At 41.9% G+C, this 15,223-nt stretch overlaps 1 protein-coding gene across 2 annotated transcripts in view; it reads right to left on the bottom strand.

Moving 5' to 3' along the window:
- Nucleotides 1–3,566, bottom strand: part of SREK1 (splicing regulatory glutamic acid and lysine rich protein 1) — a 56,022-nt gene extending 52,456 nt beyond the window's left edge. Inside the window, exon 1 of one of the 2 annotated variants that reach the window (XM_036279026.1) lies at nucleotides 3,556–3,566. The gene's annotated coding sequence lies outside the window, so the exon portion shown is untranslated. The remainder of the gene's footprint in view (nucleotides 1–3,555) is intronic. The other variant, XM_036279030.1, reaches the window with a different exon arrangement.
- Nucleotides 3,567–15,223: the final 11,657 nt, after the last annotated feature.

Genomic DNA, 15,223 nt, shown 5'->3' with positions numbered 1-15,223 from the left:
TACAGAGAGGGCTCCTTACAAGTAGGCTCAGACCCATAGAGTAAACCAGAAAACAAAAATAAGAAAGATAAACTCCGGAAGTAAATTAAGGGAGGGGGGAAAGGGAGGGAGAGAGAGAGAGATTAAAATTTTATGGGTTTTCAACCAAGAGTTGACTTTGGACAGAGCAGTTCCAGGGAGTACAGAGTCAGGAAGGGAATGCTTGAGGTGTGAAGATATGCTCATGAGTGTGGATTGTATTTACAAAAAAACAAAAAGTTTTGGTGCCTCTGTTTAGTCTTCTTGTTTTGCTTTTCAAACAAGTGAGGTCTGCAAAGAATCTATAGAATTTTTTTTTTTATCTTCACCTGAGGACATTTTTCTATTTTTTGTTCAGATAGAGTGGGAGGGGGAGAGAGAGAAACATCGACGTGAAAGGGACACATCAAGTGGTTGCCACCCGCACGACCCAACCAGGGCTGGGGACAAACTGCAACCGAGGTACGTGCCTTTAGCGAGAACCGAACCCTGGTCTCTCTGGACCACAGGCTGACGCTCTAACCACTGAACAAAACCGGCCAGGGCTACTCTATAGAATTTTAAAGGAAATTTTTGACTGTAGAGAAAATTTAGAAGTAATTTCAGGTAAGGGAGGATCTATAAGTGGCCCCATTTGAAGGAGGGGTGCTGATTATGTTCTGAAGACAGCAACAGAGCACTGGAAAAAAAAGTTAGTAGGTTGTACTGAAAAGAATCAGAGGAGTGTGTACCTGTGTGGATATGTGTGTAATGTTTTTCAAAATAGGACTTCCAGAGATGAAGCAGAAACTCAGCCCTTTCCTATGCTAAACCACATGACCCTCTTCGTTTTTGTCTCTGTACCGCAGGCCGACGCTCCAACCGCTGAGCCAAACCGGCCAGGGCCCTCTTCGTTTTTGTATCCACAATTGTCAATTAGTACATGATGTCCCTAGTGGGCTAGCTCTGGAAACATCATTGGCATAACAATTTTTTTTTTTAATTACAAAAATTATTCTAGCTAGCTTAAACAAAAAATGTAGACAGGGATGGAAACTTTATTTCATGGAGTTGAAATAATTGCACAACCAAATCTTCAGAAGGGGAGTGACCATGGCATATTTAGAACAGACTTTGGCTAACGAAATAAAAATTTTCTTGGCTATTCTAGGTTTTTTTCATTTCCTTTTTAACTTTTGGATCAGCTTGCAACATTTCTACAAAAACAAAAACAGAAACCTTCTGGGACTGTGATAGAGATTACTTTGAAACTATAGGTCAATTTGGAAAGAACTGTCATCTTAATAAATTGAGACTTCCACTCCATGAATATGGAATTTTGTTCCATTTATTTAGATCTTCATTACTTTGTCTCAGAAGTGCTTTGTAGTGTTTTTGCACTTCTTTCTTAAATTTATTTCAAAGTATTTTATTATTTTTGTCACTGGGAATAGGATTGTCTTAATTTCATTTTTAGACTGTTCTTTGCTAGTATATAGAAATAAAATTATTTTGTGTATTAACCTATCCTGAGAGCTTGCTAAATTAAACTAGTTCTAGTAGTTTTGTTGATTTCTTTGGATTTTCTACATACAGGATCTGTCAATAGGAACTTTTTTTTTTTTTTTTTTTTTTTTAGTTTTAACATGTATGCCTTTATTTTTTCTTTTCTTAGTGCCCTGACTAGAACCTCGAGTACAACACTGAATAACATTAATGAGAACAGACATCCTTTTCTTGTTCCAGATCCTCCAGGGAAGCAATCAGTCATTTACCATTAAGTAATGAGGTTAGCTCTAGGTTTTTTTTTTCTTTCTCTCTCTTTTTTTTTTTTTTTTAATCCTCATCCGAGGACATTTTTCCATTTTTTGTACAGACAGAGTGGGAGGGAGAGAGGAAGAGAGAGAGAAGGAAACATCGATGTGAAAGGGACAAATCGAGTGGCTGCCACCCGCACGACCAACCAGGGCCGGGGACAAACTGCAACTGAGGTACATGCCCTTAGCGGGAACCGAACCCGGGTCTCTCCGGACCGCAGGCAGACGCTCTAACCGCTGAGCCAAACCGGCCCGGGCTCTTTCTTTCTTTCTTTCTTTTCTTTTTTTTTTTTTTTGCATTTATCTTCAGATAGAGTGGAGGGAGAGGGGGAGGGAAAGAGAGAGAAACATTGATGTGAGACACATCAAGTGGCTGCCACCCACACGACTCCAACAGGGACTGGGGACAAACTGCAACCAAGGTACATGCCCCTCCCGGGAACCAAACCTGGGCCACTCTGGTCTGCAGGCCAATGCTCTAACCGCTGAGCCAAACCAGCCAGGGCGGTTTTTTGTTTTTTTTTTAATTTTTTTAAACTCATCTTTATTGTTGAGTGTATTATAAGTGTCCCCCCTTTTTTCCCCATTGACCCCTTCCTCCCCACCCCACCCCCACCCCCACCCCCGCCTTCCCCACACTATTGTCAGTGTCCATTGGTTGTGCATATATGCATAAAAGTTCTTTGGTTCATCTATCCCGCCTTCCCTCCCCCTTCCCTTTGAGGTTCATCAGTCTAACAACCAATTTGTACTTCATAGCTCTTTCATCTTTTTCACCCAGCCCCCCAGCCCTGCCCATCTGGCAAGCAACAAAAGTCCTCTGTATCTATGAGTCTTTTTCTGTTCTGCTTGCTCATTTCGATTGTAGATTCAATTGTTGATAGATATGTATTAATTGCCATTTTATTGTTCATATTTTTGTTCTTCTTCTTCTTCAAGAAGACCCTTCAACATTTAATGTAATACTGGTTTGATGGTGATAAACTCCTTTAGCTTTTTCTTGTCTGGGACACTCTTGATATGTCCATCGATTCTAAATGATAGCTTTGCAGGATAGAGTAATCTTGATTGTATGTCGTTGCTTTTCATCACTTTGAATATCTCTTGCCACTACTTTCTGGCCTGCAAAGTTTCTTTTGAGAAATCCGCTGACAGTGTTATGGGAACTCCTTTGTAGGTAACAAACTGCTTTTCTCTTGCTGCTTTTAAGATTCTCTGTTTGTATTTAACCTTTGGCATTTTGATGTTGCTGTGTCTTGGTATGTACCTTTTTAGGTTCATCTTGTTTGGGACTGTCTGTGCTTCCTGGACTTGTATGTTTGTTTCTTTCACCAAGTTAGGGATGTTTCCTGTCATTATTGTTTCACATATGTTTTCAATTTCTTGTTTTCTCTCTTCTACTTCTCACAACCCCTATGATGTGAATGTTGGCATGCTTCTTATTGTCCCAGAGGCTCCTTACACTGTCCTCATTTTTTTTTAATTTTATTTTTGCTGTTGTGATTGGGTGTTTTTTCCTTCCTTATATTCCAAATCGATTGTTTGCTTCTTGGCTTTATCTACTCTACTATTGATTCCCTGTAAATTATTCTTTATTTCAGTTAGAGCATCCTTCATTTCTGACTGGTCCTTTTTTATATTGTTGATGTTCTCACTAAGTTCCTTGGAGGTCTCCTGAAGTTCCCTGAAGGTCTCACTAAGTTTCTTGAGTCTCACCAAGTTCCTTGAGCAACCTTATAACCTGTGTTTTGAACTCTACATCTGATTGATTGCTTATCTCCATTTTGTTTAATTATTTTCCGGGATTTTTGTTCTTTTCTTTCATTTGGGACATGTTTCTTTGTCTCCTCACTTTGGCTGCTTCCCTGTGATTGTTTCTATGTATTAGGTAGAGTTTCTATGTCTCCTAGGCTTCGTAGGGTGGCCTGTTGTTGTAGGTGTCCTGTAGGGTCCAGTGGCACAGCCTCCCTGATCACTCTAGCTGGGCTCTCGAGGTGCCCCCCAAATGTGGACTGTACACCCTTCTGTTGTAATTGTCTTGATTACTGTTGGCATATCAATGGGATGATTTACTCAGGCTGATCAGGACTGGCTGTGCCCACTGATCACTACCTTGGAGGATCAGCTGTGTAGGAGCCCACCACACAGAGCAAGATTTACTTCAGTAGGGCTCTGGTACCCCCTGAGTCCACTCACTGAGTGTGTCACTTGTGGAGGTGGTTGGGAGGTGGTGTTTTGATGTGGTCTGAAACTGTCCACTGGGTGTGCTGGCTCTGGGGCAAGGTCACCCACTGCCTGTGTTCTGTCCAGGGCCACCGGGCATAAGCTACAGAATGTTCTTCAGATGGCTGTTCCTTGTGCTGGGCTTGGAGGTGCCCAGGAAAAGCCAAGTTGTGACCCAAGGCTGGCTGCTTCTAGTGCCAGGCCTGGGGCTGCCTTAATGAGAAGTATGGGGCTCGCTGAGACCAGATGTTGCTTGTTTGAGAGATTTTAGGAAACTCTGAAGCAGGATCCAAGACAAACCAAACTTATGGTAAAGCCTTTGCAAGCAGCTTGGGTGGGCCTGAAAGGTGGATGGGGCAGGGCCTCAGGGCGGGGCAAACAGTGTGAGCCAGGTTGCTGGAGTCCCAGAAATGGCAGCTGTCTGCCACCCTAGAGAAGGGCTCATCAAAGGAACATCAGCCTCTGCCAGGTCTGTCCAGGAGAAAGCTGCCCGCTGTTTCAGCCCTTGACCTGAGGCCAAATAACTCAGTTCTTCCCTGTATGTCTCTGGCGCCACTCAAGTTGCCTCCCCTCCAAGCTCAGAGGGAACAAGTCTAAGTAAGTCCGTGTGCAGGCCCTTTAAGAGGAACAGCCTGGGGCTCCAGCAGCTGCAGCCTCTCTCTGCCTCAGTTCCTGCTGGTTTTTCCAGCCAAAAGTGATGGGGACTTCTCTTCCTGGCGCTTGAACCCTGAGCTGGGCACCTGGTGTGGGACGGGAACCCCTCACTCCTCAGGGAGGACCTTCCCAGCCAAGGTGTCCATACTGATTTTTATCTGCCACACATGGATGTGGGACCAGCCTGTCTGTACCTCCGTCCCTCCTACCAGTCTCTATGGGGCTGCTTCTTTAATTTCTTAGTTGTAGGAATTCCATTCAGCTCAATTTCAGGCAGTTCTGAATGATGGTTGTATTGTAGATTAGTTGTAATTTTGATGTGGTGAGAGGAGGCGAGTTTCACCTTAACCTACACTGTCATCTTGACTGAAAGCCCAACAATTTAACTTTGGTTGTATACAAAAACTCTCCTTTACTACCCACTTTATGATTTGAATCACAATTTACATTTTTTATATGTCACATAGCCATTAACAAATTGTAGCTATTGCTATTTTTAATACTTTTGTCCTCCGACTAGAGTTAAGTAGCTAACATGCCACCATATTACAGTGCTTGAGTATTCTCAACCCAACTATATGTTCACCTTTACCATTGTGTTCTATATTTTCATGTTACTAATTAGAATCATTTCATTTCAACTACTTAAGCATTTAGTGGATGAATTCCTTCAGCTTTGTGTTGGAAATGTTTCTTCATTTCTTAGGGGTAGTTTTGCTGGGTAAAGTATTCTTGGTTGGCAGTTTCTTTCTTTAAATATTATCAGACACATTCCTGACATGCATCTACTGAGAAATTTGTTGATTGCCATATGGGGATTTCCTTATAGAAAATTTATTTGTTCTCTTGCTGTTTTTGAAACTTCTCTTTTTGTCTTTCATTTTTGTCAGTTTTGTGTGTCTTGGAGAAAATTATAGTCCTGAAAATATGGGGTGACCTATTAGGTTTCCAAACTTGGGTGTGTCCAAATCCTTCCTCGTGTTATCAGCCATTATTTTTTGGTTTCTTTTCTTTTCTTTTTTTTTTTTTTTTTTTTGCTGCGTGCCCCGAGCAGGAACCAAACCCAGGACTCACTGGTCCGAAAGCCGATGCTCCAACTGCTGAGCCAAACTGGCCAGGGCTCAGCCATTATTTTTGTAAATAAGCTTTCCCTCTCTTCTTCTTCCAGAATTCAAATGATATGTACATTGTTTCTCATGATGGTATCCCATAAGTCCATTGACTTTCCTTTACATTTTGTTTTGTTTGTTTGTGCCTCTGACTGGATAATGTCAACTGATCTGTCTTCTAGTTCACTCATTTTTCTTCTGATTGGTCAAGACTGTTGCGGAAGCTCTCTGTTGAATTCTTTAGTCATTCAGCTCCATAATTTGTTTGGTTTTATTTTACATTCTATCTCTTTGTTGAACTTCTGATTTTGTTCTTATGTGGTTTTCCTCATACTGTTAAAAAATGTAAAATCTGTATTCTCTTGTAATTCTGAGTATCTTGAGAGCAATTATTTTGAATTCTTTGTCAGGCAATTTCTATATCTCCATTTCTTTGTGGCCAGTTACTTGGGGGTGTACTATATTCCTTTGGTGGCATCATGTTTCCCTGGTTCTTCATGATCCTTGTGGCTTTGCATAGTTGTCTTTGTATTTAAAGAAACAATTACCTCTTCTAGACTTTGTGGACTTACATAGAAAAGAGATGGTGTTCACCTGTGGGTGGGGGCATGATGAAGCATGCTCTTACCACAGGCCTGGTTGTGCAGGGCACCAAGGGCAGGGATGTGTGTCAACACTGGGTCTGGGGTGTGGGTTGTGTAATGTCTTTTCAACTCAGGTCACAGGGATCAACATTAGCTCTGTCATCCCCGATAAGCACTGTGGCAGGTCTGCAAGGGTTGTTGGTGTCCTCAGTGATGCCTCCCAGGTCCAGTAGCTAGGGATGAGAACAGGCAGCAGTGGCAGTTAGAGTTGATGGTATGCACACTTGGCTGCACAGAACAGCTGCAGATGCTTATGTACTGGCAAAGGCCAGTTGCAGATACATACACAGTGGTGGACACCAGGGCAGCCAACAAGGTCCAGGGCCAGCTACAGGCACACTAGCAGCTACAAGGGCCCTGGCTGTCAGTGTGCTCTCCTGGAGCTCTCCTAAGGTATGTGCAAGGCTGTGGAGTCCAGTGACAGGTTTGGGTTAGGGCGTTCAGGTACATAGCTGAATGGGCTGGCCTCAGGTGAACATGGTGGTGCAGGGCAGTGAATGAAGACAGGGTCTCATCCAGGCCCACAGGCAGCTGCTGGGGCCCTGGTTGTTATTTTCTCTCTTGTGTCTGCAGTCTTCCCATAGGCATGCACACTATAATGGAAACTGATGTTGGATATCAGGTCAGTGGCATGCAAGTACAAAGCTGAAGTAGCTAGCCCCAAGCAGGCACACAGTAGTGGGGGTCACCCACAGGAGTCTGTGCTTGTGTCTTCCACTTGAACAGCCATAGAATCCTGAGCTGGCTGCCAGTGTAGTTCACGGGCACTGGCAGGGGCTGTGTGGGAGCAAGGGGGAGGTAGGGATACAAAGAAGGGAGAGTCTCAAGTGGCAGTATCAATGAATGCTAATACCTGTGTGGAGAAAGGTAGTGCCCAGCAGATGTATTGGCTGTTATTTTCTTCAGTGGCAAAATATGCTAAGCTTCTCTGCAGATCAGGTCACTGTGAAATGCAATTGCTCCTGCTGTGTTGCTGCTAATTGCCCATTTTTCTTCCTTGTTCCTAGTTGTCTCAGCTTTGCCCTTTTAGGTGGCGTGAAACCAAAGGGGGACCTTCACGCAGTGCCTCATTAGGTTGGGGAAGCCTGTGCCTCATCCCACTCTTCCTTTTCTGGCAAGACAAACTTTTTGTACTGGGAAATACCTTTGGCACAGAGAGCCATTCTGGCTTGGGGGATGGGATGATACAGGCAAATAAAGCCATCTTCCTTCTCCCCTTAGGTCATTCTTCTCAGGTCTTTGTCCCACTGTGCTGCAAAAATTCTTTTTAGTGGACTCCAGAGCTTTCCCAGAGCTGTTTTTGTTCATGGATAGCTGTCTGATTGCTGATCTTTGGGGGTGGGAAACAGTTGCTGGGGTCTCTTACATCACCATTTTGGTCTATAAATACCTGCTTTCAAACTTCTCTACCAGTTGCTGGTGGCCAAATACTTGCTATCGTATTTGATAATGACTAACCCAAGATCACATTTTTCTCTTAAAATGTAGAAGGACAACATAATTACAAAAAGTTTTGAAAATAGGACAAGACCTTTCCATTAAGCTATCACTTCAGTCTTTATATACATTTCTATAGCGGTCATTATGGGGTACATATAATTTTACAAATTGCTTTTCCACTTACGTTTATCTATGTTGTCTTCTTATTTTTCTGTTACCTTTTTATCTTCCAAATTAACATTTTAATAATTTATACAGCTGACCAATACCTGGTTTATTTAATTACTGTCATAGTATTGCATATTTGGGTTGCCACCAGTTTTTTGGCTTTTATATATAAAAGCAAGTGAGCACCAAAATAACTGTTAGGCTCAGTGACTTCAGAATCCCATTTTTGTCTGATGACAACCAATTCTCAAGTCAAAATTCTAATTTGTTTCTTCTTTTAGAGTTAGCAGTTTAGAGTAAACTAGACAGTACGAGCTTTTAGAAATTATAACTAAATAATATCCAGATTATTTTCTGGATTTTCAGTGTGATGGAAAAATGTGGATTTTTTTTTTTGTTACTGACCAAAATAAAAGATGACCAGGAATTATTTAAGTGCAAACAAATGAATACTTGATTTTTCATAATGAACTAATCCAGTGGAATACTTTCCTCTTTTTCAATGTTTCAATCCAAATTGGCTTTTGTCAATAACAGAGTAGCAAGAAAGTCATCAGCCTGGCCGGTGTTGCTCAGTGGTTGAGCATCGACCCATGGACCAAGAGGTTGCCAGTTCAATTCCTGGTCAGGGCACATGCCCAGGTTGTGGGCCCAATCCCCAGTGGGAGCATGCAGGAGGCAGCCAGTCATTGTTCTCTCTCATCGATGTTTCTATCTCTCTTCCCCTCTCCCTACCTCTCTAAAAGCAATAAAGAAAAAAAGTTAAAACACATTTTTTAAAAAGTCTTCAAAAATACTAAGGTAGAAGGTCCTCCCCGAGGACTGAGGGGTCCATGTCCCACACCAGGTGCCCCGCTCAGGGTTGCAGTGCCAGGAAGATAGTCCCCATAACTTCTGGCTGTAAAACCAGTGTGAACTGAGGCTCAGGGAGGCTGAGGCGGCTGGAGCCCCAGACAGCTCCTCTTAAAGGGCCCATGCACGGACTTATCCGACTCACTTCCTCTAAGCTTGAAGTGGAGGCAGCTTGAGGGGCACCAGAGACATACAGGGAAGAACTGAGCTGTTTGGCATTGAAGTGAGAGCTGGAGAGAGGGGGCTTTCTCTGGGACAATCGTGCTGTCAGAGGCCTTTGTTCCTTCGGTGAGCCCTTCCCTGGGGAAGGCAGACAACCACCATTCAAAACTGCCTGAAATAAAATTGAATGGAAGTCCTACAACTATGAAATTAAAGAAGCTGCATGGAGACTTGTAGGAGGAGCAGAGGCGCGATGGGCTGGTCCCACACCCACATGTGGCAGATAAAAATTAGGAGGATACCTTGGCTGGGAAGGTCCTCCCTGAAAACGTAGGGGTCCCTGTCCCACACTAGGCGCCCAGCTCACGGTTCCAGTGCCAGGAAGAGAAATCCCCATAACTTCTGGCTGGAAAAACCAGCAGGAACTGAGGCTGAGAAAGGCTGAGGCAGCTGGGGCCCCAGGCAGCTCCTTAAAGGGCCTGCACATGGACTTACTGGACTCACACGCTCCAGGCTCCAGCATCCATGAGGCAGCTTGAAAGGCACCAGAGTCATATGAGGAAGAACTGAGCTGTTTCGCATTGCAGTGAGGGATGAGAGGCAGCTTTCTCCTGAACAGACATGCTGTCAGAGGCCTTTGTTCCTTTGGCAAGCCCTTCCCTAGGACGGCAGACAGCCACCGTATCTGGGACTCCAGCAACCTAGCTCACACTGTTTGCCCCGCCCTGGTGATTCCCTGAAGCCCCGCCCCACCCAACTTTCAGGCCCATCCAAGCTGTTGCCAGTTGCTTTACCATAGGATTGGCCTGTCTTGGATCCTGCTTCAGGTTTTCCTAAATTCTTTCAAACAAGCAGCATCTGGTCTCAGCTAGCCCCACACATCTGTAATACATTCAACAATAAAGTTAAAAAAAAATACTAAGGTAGAAAAGCTGATTTTTTTGTACCCTGAAATCTGTACAGTTGCCTAATGTATCAATAAATGATACTTGAAAAACTATTTAAACTACAAATACAGTGATTTCAGTAGTGATGTTTTAAATTTTGTTCCTAAAAATAACAAATGCTTTTGGGTTGTGAAGAAACTGAGGATAGAGAACAGATGGGATTTTTGGCACAGAGTAGGCAAGTCTGTCGGCAGCAGGAGCTGGCTAATGCTCTAGCATACCATGCTGATAATACCTCAATCAATTAAAGAAGTGCCACCCAGGATTTGCCAGTCAGAAGACAACTTAACTACTTTTTCTTAAATGCAAGAGTAGGTTCATTATAACCTTGCATGGGGTCAAGTAGCCAATTTGGGATTCACTTTTGACAGTGTGCTGATGTCAATTTTTCAATGAATGTGTATGTTCATGCCTGGGAATATTGCTAATGTGAAATGTTACTATTTATATCCTATGTCACCATCTGAGCAGCACATGCATAATTTATTCATCATCCACAAATATTTATTGAACTCAAATTCGGAGTGCTTTTAATATGTACATAACAAACCTTTAGTTTTCAAAGCTGGTTGTGCTGCAAGTCAGCAAGGAGCTTATCACTTTCGTTTTATACTCTCGCCCACAGAGTAAAAACCAAAATCATCTTTACAATGATCTAACAGACCCTGACAAACTTCCCTTGTATGTCTCTTGGCCTGTTTTCTCTTTCTCTCTGACTCTCCTTAATTTATGGATGAAATGTAAAATTCCAGGGGAAACAAATGATCCTTTCTACTGTGTTGAGTGCCTACTGCATAGCCAGTACATCAGAGTGGATATAAAATATTCTTCCATCAAGATGTTCCCAGTAGTTCTGGAAATGAGACTAAATACACATAACAATATGAGAATCAATAAGTTGTTACTAAATTACATGGTATACATTTTAAATATCAACGAATAGTTCAGAGTTTAGAAAAGGCGTAAGAACTAGCTAGCTCCCTGCATCCAGTTATCATAATCGTCATCATCATCATAAATTGAAGGCCCTCAAATCTCTCTCTCACCAGGTTCCCCCGAGTACCAGGCAGGCATTTCTAAATGCTCCAAATTAAGCAAGTGCAAGACATTTATTATCCCTGATTTCAGTTAGTGGCATCACCACCTATCCTCCAAATCCAGCCAGAACTTGGAAGTTACCCCTTAATTCCTCCTCCCTAACTGCCTCCTCACTGTTCTGTGTCTTATTAACCCACATTTCCAGTACTGTAGTTGCTGCCAATGTTCTCTATTCTGTATTTTACAATAATCTTCTAAACATGTCATTTTTTTTACCCCAGCCACTGTTACCCCATCCATTTTACAAAGAGTGCTCTTTCAAGTCAAATCACTTGCATTACTTACTATTGTCCTTAGAATACAATTTTCTTACACACCTTTTTCAGATATTCTGGATGCACTCAGGTCTGATAGAAGGGAGTGGGGGTGTTCTCCCTATCAGCACATCTAACACATCCCATTAGGGCCAATATTAACCAACAGGGTCTGAATGAACCTGAGAAATGTGGTTCTAGACACAAAGCCAAGGTCAGGGTTTTAGGCTCTCAGGTTCCACTCCAGCTCTGAGTTAGAGGTGCCACGGGAAATGCAGAAACTGAACTATGGCTGGTTGTTTCAGTGTTTATTGCGGTGACTAACAACTTAGCAGTTTAAAGCAACACACATTATCTCACAGAATCTGTTGGTCAGGAGTCCATTCACAGCATGGCTGGGCACTCTGCTCAGGGTTCTACACATCGCACTCAGTGCAGCTGGGCTGCGTGCTTATCTGGAGCTTGGGGTCCTCTTCCAAACTCATTCAGGTTGTTAGCAGAGTTCAGTTCCTTGAAGTTGTAAAACTAAGGCCCTCAGCTCCTAGAAGTTACCCACCTATCTCCATTAGAGTTCACAATATGGCTGATTCTTCTAAATCATCTCTACTTCAAGTGTTACTCTTAGAGAAGACCTGGTGTTTGCCTGTTGTCAGTCTTCTAAACATATCCCTTTGATACTGTAGATCCTCCATTTTATTCTCTCTCCCTCTCTGATATTAGCTATAAAAATACATTATGGCCCGGCTGGTTTGGTTCAATGGTTGAGCATCGACCCATAAACCAAGAGGTCACTGGTTCAATTCCTGGTTAGGGCACATGCCCGGGTTGCAGGCTCATTCCCCAGTAGGTGGTGTGTAGAAGCAGCCAATGGATGTTATGTTTCTCATCCATGTTTCTCTCTCTCTCTCCCTCTCCCTTAAATCAGTAAGGGAATTTTCTTCTTTTTTGATAATTTGTTGATAACTGTCATCCATTATGTATTTACTAGGTACTATTACTATCCCTAAATGAGGCCTAGAAATGTTAAAGAACTTCCCTAAGTTCACACAAGCAGTATTAACTAAATGGTAGATCTGCAATTCTAAGACACCTGGGGAGGGGACAAGTGGGTAGCCTATGTCCTGCTCACAGTGACCCTGAATGAAAAACCAGCAGCAGAAGTAGCTGGAGATAGAAGTTGACTTTCTTTGTAAAGGTGGATATGTGGGGGATGTCAACCTGGTGTTCCCTCTGAAATGTGACTAAATCTCACTGTTGCCTGCCATTCCGACAGAATCTACAGAACAGACAATGAGATTACATCTAGTGTGAGGCTCTTATTAAAATGGAGAAATTAATGAAGCCACACTTGGGAAGGAAAGAGGGATTATGAAGGACAAAACTGAATGCATTTTTATGACCTAGATGGAAAAAAAGGGCATGTATATCATATTTGTGGAGTGCAGGAGTTAGAAGGAATAGCAACTTCATTAGCCTCTAGAATGACTCAGAAATATTGTAATAAGTACAAATGGTAAACCTCAGCTTACAAAGTGAAATTCAATAGTAATAAAAATAAGGTTCTGCCTTTGGATTTTTTTTTTAATATGTTTTTATTGATTTTTTAGAGAGAGAGATATTGATGAAGGAGATACATCAATCGGCTGCCTCCTGAAGGCTCCCTACTGGGGATCGAGCCCACAACCCGAGGATGTGCCCTGACTGGTGACTCTTGGTGCATGGGTTTGTTTTTTGAAAATTGTGATAAAAACACCTACATCAAGTTTATTTTATTTTTCTTTAATTTGTTTTTGGACAAGGTAATTAATTAGGAAGAAAAGCACATTTAAAAAAGATCCTTTTAGCCCTGGCCAGTGGCTAAGTGGGTGGAGCACCATCCTGTACCCTTGAAGGTTTTGGGTTCAATTTCTGGTCAGAAATACCTGGGGGTTGCAGGTTCACTACCCGGGGTCAGGGCATGTAGGGGAGGCAACTGATTGATGATCGATGTTTCTCTCTCTTGCTTTCTCTCTCCCTTCCCCCTTCTTTACAAAAAAAAAAAACAAACAACTTTCTAAAGCCTTGCTTTGGAGGAACAAAACTGTTTTGATTAGATTTAAAGGAAGGTCAGGAAAAATACTTCTAGATTTAATAAAACTAGTATTATTGAGTCCCAGGGTGGAGCTGGGAAGGGGAGCATAATTTTATCACTTGAATTTCTTCCTTTATCAGTCTTCCCATACTTGATCCTGAAACTAAATAGAAGGCCAAATGAGAAGCTTAGACGGGCCATATGAAATCCAATGGGAGATCAAAACTTTCCCTACGTGTTTATTTGAAAAGGTAATATAATAGCAGGGTCATTTCTTCAGCCTCTTTCCTAACAATCCTATGGAAAGGTTCAGGAGCAGCTTAATTGTTCTCTAACAACACCTGAGGAGATTCTACAGAGGTGTTTTTCCAAAGTAAGCTTTCTGAGTTTAGAATGAGTTTCTCGAATACTTGGATGTTATTAGGACTATACATTTTTGGAGACCATAAATTTCATTTTTTAAATTCACAAAAAGAATGCATAATCCTCAAAAGACAGTATTCTCTTAAGACTTTTCCAAAACTGAATGACTATGCATACTATCCACAGGGCTTAAAAATTCCACAGAGGTAAAGAAACTTGTCAACCTTTTCTGAGCTCTCTTATTAGAAACAAGGGAAATACCTAATGGTTTGAATTGGCTGCCTATATAATCTAGAGTACCTTTTAAAAGTGATACATTTCCCTTTGTACATCATCAATTATATGTAGTAATGCTTTTGATGAAACAAAATTATTTTAATTTTGATTTCAATGTCTGTTTCATAAGAAATCTATTTACATTAAACCAAAATGATAAGCTAATAAGAATTTCAAAAGAATGGAAAAAAAAAACAAAACCTTCTAAATAGATTGATCACCAGTTTCAAACTAACTGAAAAAGATTTCACATCCCAGTGGCTTCCTTCAAAGTAAAATACAATAATTTAAGGTAAACTACACATCCTTTATACCCAGAAATAGGTTTTCTCAGTGGTTAAATAGTTGCATATTTTTCTGTTTATGACAGTTCTTCTCACCCTGAATTTAATAAAATTACAAACCTTTAATAGCTTTAGTTTAGGAATACCTTAGTCACTGTGTTATTTAATCTAGATATATACAAAAATTTGGAATGTTTTATAAATGCTAATTGATCAAATTATTACATGGTCACTAATGGGATTTTAAACACAGCAAATTAATGCTTAAAAGTTTAGTTATATTTATGGCAATGTTTGTGATAAAAAAAATTTTTTTTGTCCTCACCTGAGGACATTTTCCTTTTTGTTTATCCTCACCCGAGGACATTTTTGATATTTTGTTCAGATGGAGTAGGAGGGAGAGAGAGAGAGAGAGAGAGAGAGAGAGAGAGAGAGAGAGAGAGAGAAACATCGACGTGAAAGGGACACATTGCCACCCACACAACCCAACCAGGGCCGGGGGCAAACTGCAACCAAGGTATGTGCCCTTAGCAGGAACCGAACCCAGGTCTCTCTGGACGACGGGACGACACTCTAACCACTGAGCAAAATTGGCCAGGGCCATTTTTCCATTTTTTGTTCAGAGTAGGAAGGAGAGAGAGGTAGAAAGGGAAAGAAACATTGATGTAAAAAGGACACATCGATTGGCTGCCTCCCATGGGACCCAACTGGGCTGGGGACAAACCGCAACCGAGGTATGTGCCCTTAGCAGGAACCGAACCTGGGTCTCTCTGGACCGCAGACCAATGCTCTAATCACTTAGCCAAACTGGCCAGGGCAAAAAATTTTTTAAAGTATATAAGCATTTATGTCCTAAGAGGTCAG

This window comes from Molossus molossus, unplaced genomic scaffold, assembly GCF_014108415.1.
Source record: "Molossus molossus isolate mMolMol1 unplaced genomic scaffold, mMolMol1.p scaffold_m16_p_3, whole genome shotgun sequence".
Taxonomy (NCBI): Eukaryota; Metazoa; Chordata; class Mammalia; order Chiroptera; family Molossidae; genus Molossus; species Molossus molossus.
The sequence above is the reverse complement of the archived record's forward strand: the minus strand, read 5'-3'. Positions and strand labels throughout refer to the sequence as shown.